Source organism: Podarcis muralis, chromosome W, assembly GCF_964188315.1.
Source record: "Podarcis muralis chromosome W, rPodMur119.hap1.1, whole genome shotgun sequence".
Taxonomy (NCBI): Eukaryota; Metazoa; Chordata; class Lepidosauria; order Squamata; family Lacertidae; genus Podarcis; species Podarcis muralis.
The window spans coordinates 10,722,568-10,729,291 of record NC_135674.1 but is presented as its reverse complement, the minus strand read 5'-3'; the positions used below and the strand labels follow the sequence as shown (position 1 = coordinate 10,729,291).

General features: G+C 50.4%; 1 pseudogene; it reads left to right on the top strand.

Moving 5' to 3' along the window:
• The first annotated feature begins 928 nt into the window (after positions 1-928).
• LOC144326405 (uncharacterized) overlaps positions 929-6,724 on the top strand; it is a 70,856-nt pseudogene continuing 65,060 nt past the window's right edge.

Below are 6,724 nucleotides of genomic sequence, written 5' to 3'. Positions count from 1 at the left end.
TAGCGGGTCCCCCAATAATATTAGGAATGAGCTGGCTAGCGCAACATGATCCTGTGGTGGCGTGGTACCAGAGGACAGTCAGCTTTGGGTCACACTACTGCCTGCAGCACTGCCTAGGAGGGGAAACGCCAAGGATGAGTGTAGCCAGAGTGGCAAGCATGGCAGTGGAACAGAGAGGGGAGGTGCCGCCACAATATGCTGATCTAAAGGAGGTTTTTAGTGAGAAAGAGGCAGATAGGCTGCCCCCCCCACAGACCGTTTGACTGCCAAATCAATTTACTCCCTGGGGCGCAGCTGCCGGTGGGTAAGCTGTATGCCATGTCAGACAGGGAGATGAAGGAGTTACGGGAATTTATCGACAAGAACCTAAAGAGAGGATTTATAAGAGAATCAAAGGCAGTGGGGGGCAGTCCAGTATTTTTTGTGGACAAGAAAGACTCAGATAGGCCCAGGCTCGTAGTGGACTTTTGGGCCGTCAATTTGGTGTCTGAACCCGTGACTTTCCCTATGCCCAGAATTGACGACATTCTGACGAGAATGAGGAAGGGAAAGATTTTCACCAAACTCGACCTAAGAGGGGCTTACAACTTGATCAGGATGAGGGAGGGGGATGAATGGAAGACCACCATGTTCACACCCCTGGGGGCCTTTGAATATCTATTTATGCCTTTTGGATTACAATCAGGCTCCGCCTGTTTTCAAGGTTTCATGCACCACGTGTTGGGGTCTCTGCTTTACAAGAACTGTGTAGCATTCCTGGACGACGTCTTGATTTATTCGGAAAACGAGGAGCAACATGTGCGAGATGTCAGGGAAGTGCTACAACGATTGCAGAAACACCAGTTGTGGGTCAAGCTAGAGAAATGTCAGTTTTAATGCCCGAGAGGTGGAGTTCCTGGGGTACAAGTTGTCTGACAAAGGCCTAGCGATGGACCCAAGCAAGGTGCAAGCAGTATTGGAGTGGAAACCCCCCAAGACACGGAAGGACGTACAGAGGTTTCTAGGTTTCAGCAATTTCTACAGGAAGTTCATCAAGAACTTTGCCCACTTGACAGCACCAATCATGGACTGTCTCAGTAGTAAAAGGAAGTTTGTGTGGACGGAGGAAGCCCAGTGGTCCTTTGAAAGCTTGAAGAAGGCGTTCGCGTCGGAAGAGCAACTATTACACTTGGATTTGGAGAAACCACTGAGGTTGGAGATGGACACATCAGACAGAGCCATCGGAGCTGTTCTTTTGCAGCCAGGACTGGGCAAGCAAGAATGGAAACCGTGTGCCTTTTTCTCGAGGAAGCTGAGCAAGTCGGAGCAAAACTACACTGTGTACGACCGAGAACTGCTCGCAATCTACGCTGCCTTCCGTCGGTGGCGCCATCTGCTGATAGGGGCGCAGCGCAAGATCCAGGTTTGCACAGATCACAAGAACTTGGAATACTGGAGGACAGCATGAGTGCTCAACCAGAGACAAATTCGCTGGGTGCAGGAATTCTCCAAGTTTTCTTTTGAAATCCGGTATGTGCCAGGGGAGCAAAACGTGAGAGCAGACGCTCTTTCGCGGAAACCAGAGTACTTCGAAGGAGAGGGGCCGCCGGAGACACAACACGTCATACCGGAGGACCGATGGGTGTGTGTGGGAACTCTGGTGGGCACGAGAGAACTGGCAGGGCTCACTAGGAACGATGAATTCGCCCAAACAAAAATCAGGGAACTCCAAGATGGGCGGGGAGCACCAGAAGGGTTTGAAGAGAAGGAAGGGGTGTTGTACTATAGGGGGGCAATGTACGTACCAGGGGAAGTTCTAAGAAGAAGGGTACTCAAACAACTACATGACACCCCCACAACGGGACACTTTGGACAACACAAAACTATGATGTTGTTGACCAGGCAATTCTGGTCGCCACGGGTGAGGGAAGATGTACAAGAATATGTACGGGGGTGCGACCGATGCCAAAGAGCCAAAGGGGAACGCACGGTACCAGCGGGGTTGCTGGAACCCTTACCCACACCAAACAAACCCTGGGAGGTGGTGTCTATTGATTTTATGACGGATTTGCCCAAATCAAGGGGAAAAACAGCAGTAATGGTAGTAGTCGACTTGCTAACCAAAATGTGCCATTTCATAGCCTGCTCACACGCGGTGACGGCAGAAGAAACGGCACGGTTGTTTGTAGAGCACATTTTTAGGTTGCATGGCGCCCCCTTGAGGGTTATCTCCGACCACGGGAAACAATTTACTTCCTGGTTCTGGAGGAAGCTCATGAGTCTGCTTCAAGTCGAGGTGAGTTTCTCGACAGCGAGACACCCAGAAACCAATGGGCAAGCAGAAAGGGCAAACAGCATACTCCAGCAATACTTGCGCTGTTACGTAAGCAAGAGGTAGAATGATTGGGTAGAAAAACTAGCGTTAGCGGAATTTGCGTACAATAACGCTGAACATGTGTCCACGGGAATGAGTCCGTTTATGGCCAACTATGGGTGTCATCCCAGGGCATTTCCGGGGAGTGAGGGACAAAACTGGAGTGTGCCCGCTGCTGAACAGTTTGTGGAAGAAATGGAAGCTATACACCAACAACTTAAGATGAACCTAGAGCGGGCCAAGGAGAATTACAAGAAGCAAGCAGATAAGCACCGCAGGGAAGGGGAAACCATACGGGTGGGGGATCGAGTGTGGCTATCCACTCAAGGGTTACCCTTTAAGGGAGGGTGCAAGAAGTTGCAGCCTAGACGGCTGGGGCCATTTGAAGTCACACAACAGATAAACCCCGTGGCATTCAAGCTCAGGTTGCCCGAGAGTATGAAAATACATCCTGTGTTCCACAGGTCCTTGCTCTCACCACACAGAGAGGGGAGGGAGTTCGTGGGGCGAGAAGTAGAAGTCATGCCACAACCACAGGTAGAAGAAAGGGAACACCAAAACTCGGCCGCAGAAATAGTGGACTCAAGGTGGAGAGGTCGGCAAGTGGAGTATTTGGTGGCGTGGGAAGGAGAGCCCTGGTCGGAAAACACGTGGGTGCCAGCGGGAGCAGTGGGTGACGAGCATATGGTGGAAGTGTTCCACTGCAGGTTCCCGGATAAGCCCAAACCCTTAGAGAGGTTCTGGGAGGAACAATTTGGCACCACAGATGAAGAAGAGAGCTTCGAAGGGTTTTCAGAATCCGAGCAAGAATCGGACTGGGAGGGTCACCCCATGGGTGGGAACCTCGGCAGGTGGGAAGAGGTTTTCGCACCCACGGAGGAGGAGGACAGCTCCTTCCGGGGTTTTCCTGTCTCACTGACCGGAGAAGAGGAAGAGAGAGAGCCCACCGGTCGAACGGGGAGTGAAGGGGGCCCTGGGGGGGAGGTGGATGTCAGGGAACTGACATCAGAGACACGGGAGAAGGAGAGGGTCTCAGATTCTGCAGGTGAAGGTCCTAGCACAAGGGGGAGACTCAGCTCGGTGGAAGGGGAAGGAAATACGCGTTACACCAAGAGTCCAGGAGAGCAAGGGGAAGAGGAGGTGGAAGGGCTCCGGGATTCTTCCCTGGAAGTCAGTGAAGAGAGCCCAGGCACTCCGCTACCCACGCCCACCCTGCGCAGGAGACTCCCGCGCAATGAGAGGCGGAGACGATTAGGTGTCAAACAGCTTTTATGCTGGCAGAGGTTTAAGAAATGCCCACAGACAGATTCTGCCAGTGACTGAGGCAGTCAAGCGGAGATGGGCTGTGCAGTCCGAAGGGTTTAACCAGGCAACCAAGCACCCAAACGGGGTCGGTTTACGCACGAGTAACTCCAAACCACTACATAGTATAGCCTGAGATTTTACCAAGACATCTATATTTTGCATTATTCTCCAGACATGCCTGGAGTTGTTCAGTGACTATTCGTTCAATCACCTTGCCCAGGAATGGAAAGTTTGAGACTGGACAATAATTGGACATAATGGCCAGGTCCAAATATGTCTTTTTAATAAGCAGTTGAACAATCACTTCTTCAGGTGGTAGGTTTCACTCGTTCAAGTCTGTTCACATCCTCAGAGGCAACAGGTTGTAATGGATCCCATCCAACTTGACTAGACCCAGTGGCGTAGTGGGCTGTGGGGGCACAGGGGCAGTTGCCCCAGGCACAAAATTGTTAGAGGTGCACAATTTCAGCACCTGGTGCTGCCTCAATACAGCTGCACGCTTCCATCACTGGGGTCCGATGACAACAGCTTGTCCATGCGATCAGGTAAGTGACCTCTCCAGACAATGGGATGGCTCTTCTTTTCTTATCTCTGTGGCTGTGATCCCCTGGGTGATGTGGATGCCATTAGGCAGTCGAATGCGCATGCATACTCCGTCTGTTTCCCTTCCTCCTACCCCCTCCTCCACGTGGCCCCAGGAACTGGCAAGCCATCCTATGTCTCTGACTAGGCAGAGCTCTGGCACCCTCCTACCTTGGTGGAGTCTACCTCTTTCCAAACCTGAGCAATTTTATCTGCAAAAAAACTCATTACAGGAGTCATTACAGGAGAGCTTGGACTCTGTATTAGACCCTGATGGCAAAGGTGGTTCTGTTAGACTATGAACCACCTGAAAGAGTCTCCTGGTACTGTTTTCACCAATAGATCACAGCGCCAGGTTTAGACCACAGCGCCACCCGCGTCCCTCCTGCACATCCATACCCTGGGGCAAGTCTGGGGATGGGCTCTTGGTTTCTTTGGCCAACTAACTGCTCAGTAAGTGTCACCTTTGGGCACTTCCCTGGATGGGGTGGGGTGGGGGGCGGGGTGTACACGTGTCCTCACGCTTGAGGGATTATGGCGGGAGATAGAGGGGGAAAGAGTCCTTTCCTTAAGAGCAAGAATGGCGTTGGAATGGAGGAAATTGATGCAGGGGGTTGATTTTTGAGGATTTTCTGAAGTGAGGGGCTTTTCCTAAACTGGCAGTCCGTAAGGGAAGTGGCTTGACAGATTTCTTGCAACAAAGGATCACTTTTTGCAATAGAAACCAGTTAATGGGCTTTTGATGGACTGAGTCCATTGTTCTCTCAGCAGGCGGCCACTCAGGAGCTCAGTCAAGCTGGCGAAGCTCCCCTGCTCTGCAAAACGGAAACAGGCAGCGGCACAAGAAAGATTCTGTCCACTAGAGACCGCTATCCGCTAAGCGCTATTGGCTAGCTGTCCAAATCCGATGCTTTTGATTGGTCTATATGCAGTAGTATGTAAATACAGAGTTCATCCCCAAGTCCCCGTTCATATTGATACGCTTTCATACCAGAAAGAGGGAAGCAGGGTCTTTTATTCATAAAAAAAGATGTGGTGCTTGGTGCGACAGGGGAAGGAAAGGGCTTTCGCGAGCTCATTGTTTCGCGCCCTAGCTATGTGGAGGGGTTTCTGGGGAAGGCGAGATCCGTAGCGAATTTCCCCCTCGGAAATTCCGTATAGCATATTCTTAAAAAAGGAAAAAAAGGAAAAAGGGGGAGGGGGAGAGAAAAGACTGAAAGGGAAGAAAGGTTTCCTCTGTTCCCCTCCACTCTTCCAAAACAATTCTGAGCTGAGGTGCAGAGCTCTTTCCTCCCTTGTGACCTCCCCACCCTCCTCCTCCTCCCTTCCACATAACTGGCTGTGTCACCTTGCCTGCCAATCATACCTCCCTTTGAACTGAAGCAGAGTTCCATCCCTGTTTGTGCCAGTTCTGGAGTCTAAAAGCCGAGGACCTAAATCAGCCAAAGGAAAATGACACCCTTCCTACCCACGCAAAAATGCAACTTTCATTGGTCTGTTTGCTACTGGACGTGGGTTTGTTTTTTTTCTTTTGTTTTAAGAAGCGAAGCAATAGCTCATTTGCTTGCGAGTGTGGGAGTCTGCAATTCTTGGTGTTCCAGGGCTTTTTGCAAGTTGGAGTTGCCTCCAGTCCAGCCCGGATGTAAGAACAGTCCTTCTGGATTAGACCAATGGATGATCTAGTCCAGCACCTTGTTCCCCATAGTTGCCCAGCAGAGGCTCACAACAAGCCCATAAGCAGGACCTGAGTGCAATGGCCCTCTGTCGCAAATTCCTCGTGGCGCTTTTTAGCGAAACGCTCAGAGTCCCAGGTTTCTTTTCAGTGCAGCCTTTTTAATGTGAGCTATATACAAGTATTTACAAAAACAGTCCATACAGAGTACCTGCTCCTTAAGGCAAATGAATACTCTCCACCACCACACCACAGCACAACCACCACAGTTACTGTTGAACAGGCTTTCCTTTTTAAAACAGGTGATAGCCAATCACATTAATCACACTCCTGCTGAGTCACTCTGACCCAGCACTTCACAGAGTATTGCATCATCCTGTTGAAGCCTGCAGACTTACTCAGTATCCTGCGAATCCCAACACTCCTCCTTAAGTCAAAGGCTTGAGACCTAATAATTCTCTTAAGTCTCGAAATTTAGGAGCATCCAAACATTTTGTATACAAATCCGCCACATTACATTTTGTGTTACAGTGCTGTACCTTTAACACATTTCTTTCCAAAGCATTTTTCACATTTCCGTATCTTATGTTGTTGTTGTTGTTTACTCGTGTCCGACTCTTCATGACCCCATGGACCAGAGCACGCCAGGCACCTCTGTCCTCCACTACCTCCCGCAGTTTGGCCAAACTCATGCTGGTAACCTCGAAAACACTGTCCAACCATCTCGTCCTCTGTCGCCCCCTTCTCCTTGTGCCCTCCATCTTTCCCAGCATCAGTGTCTTCTCCGTATCTTATAGCAATATGTTTACTCT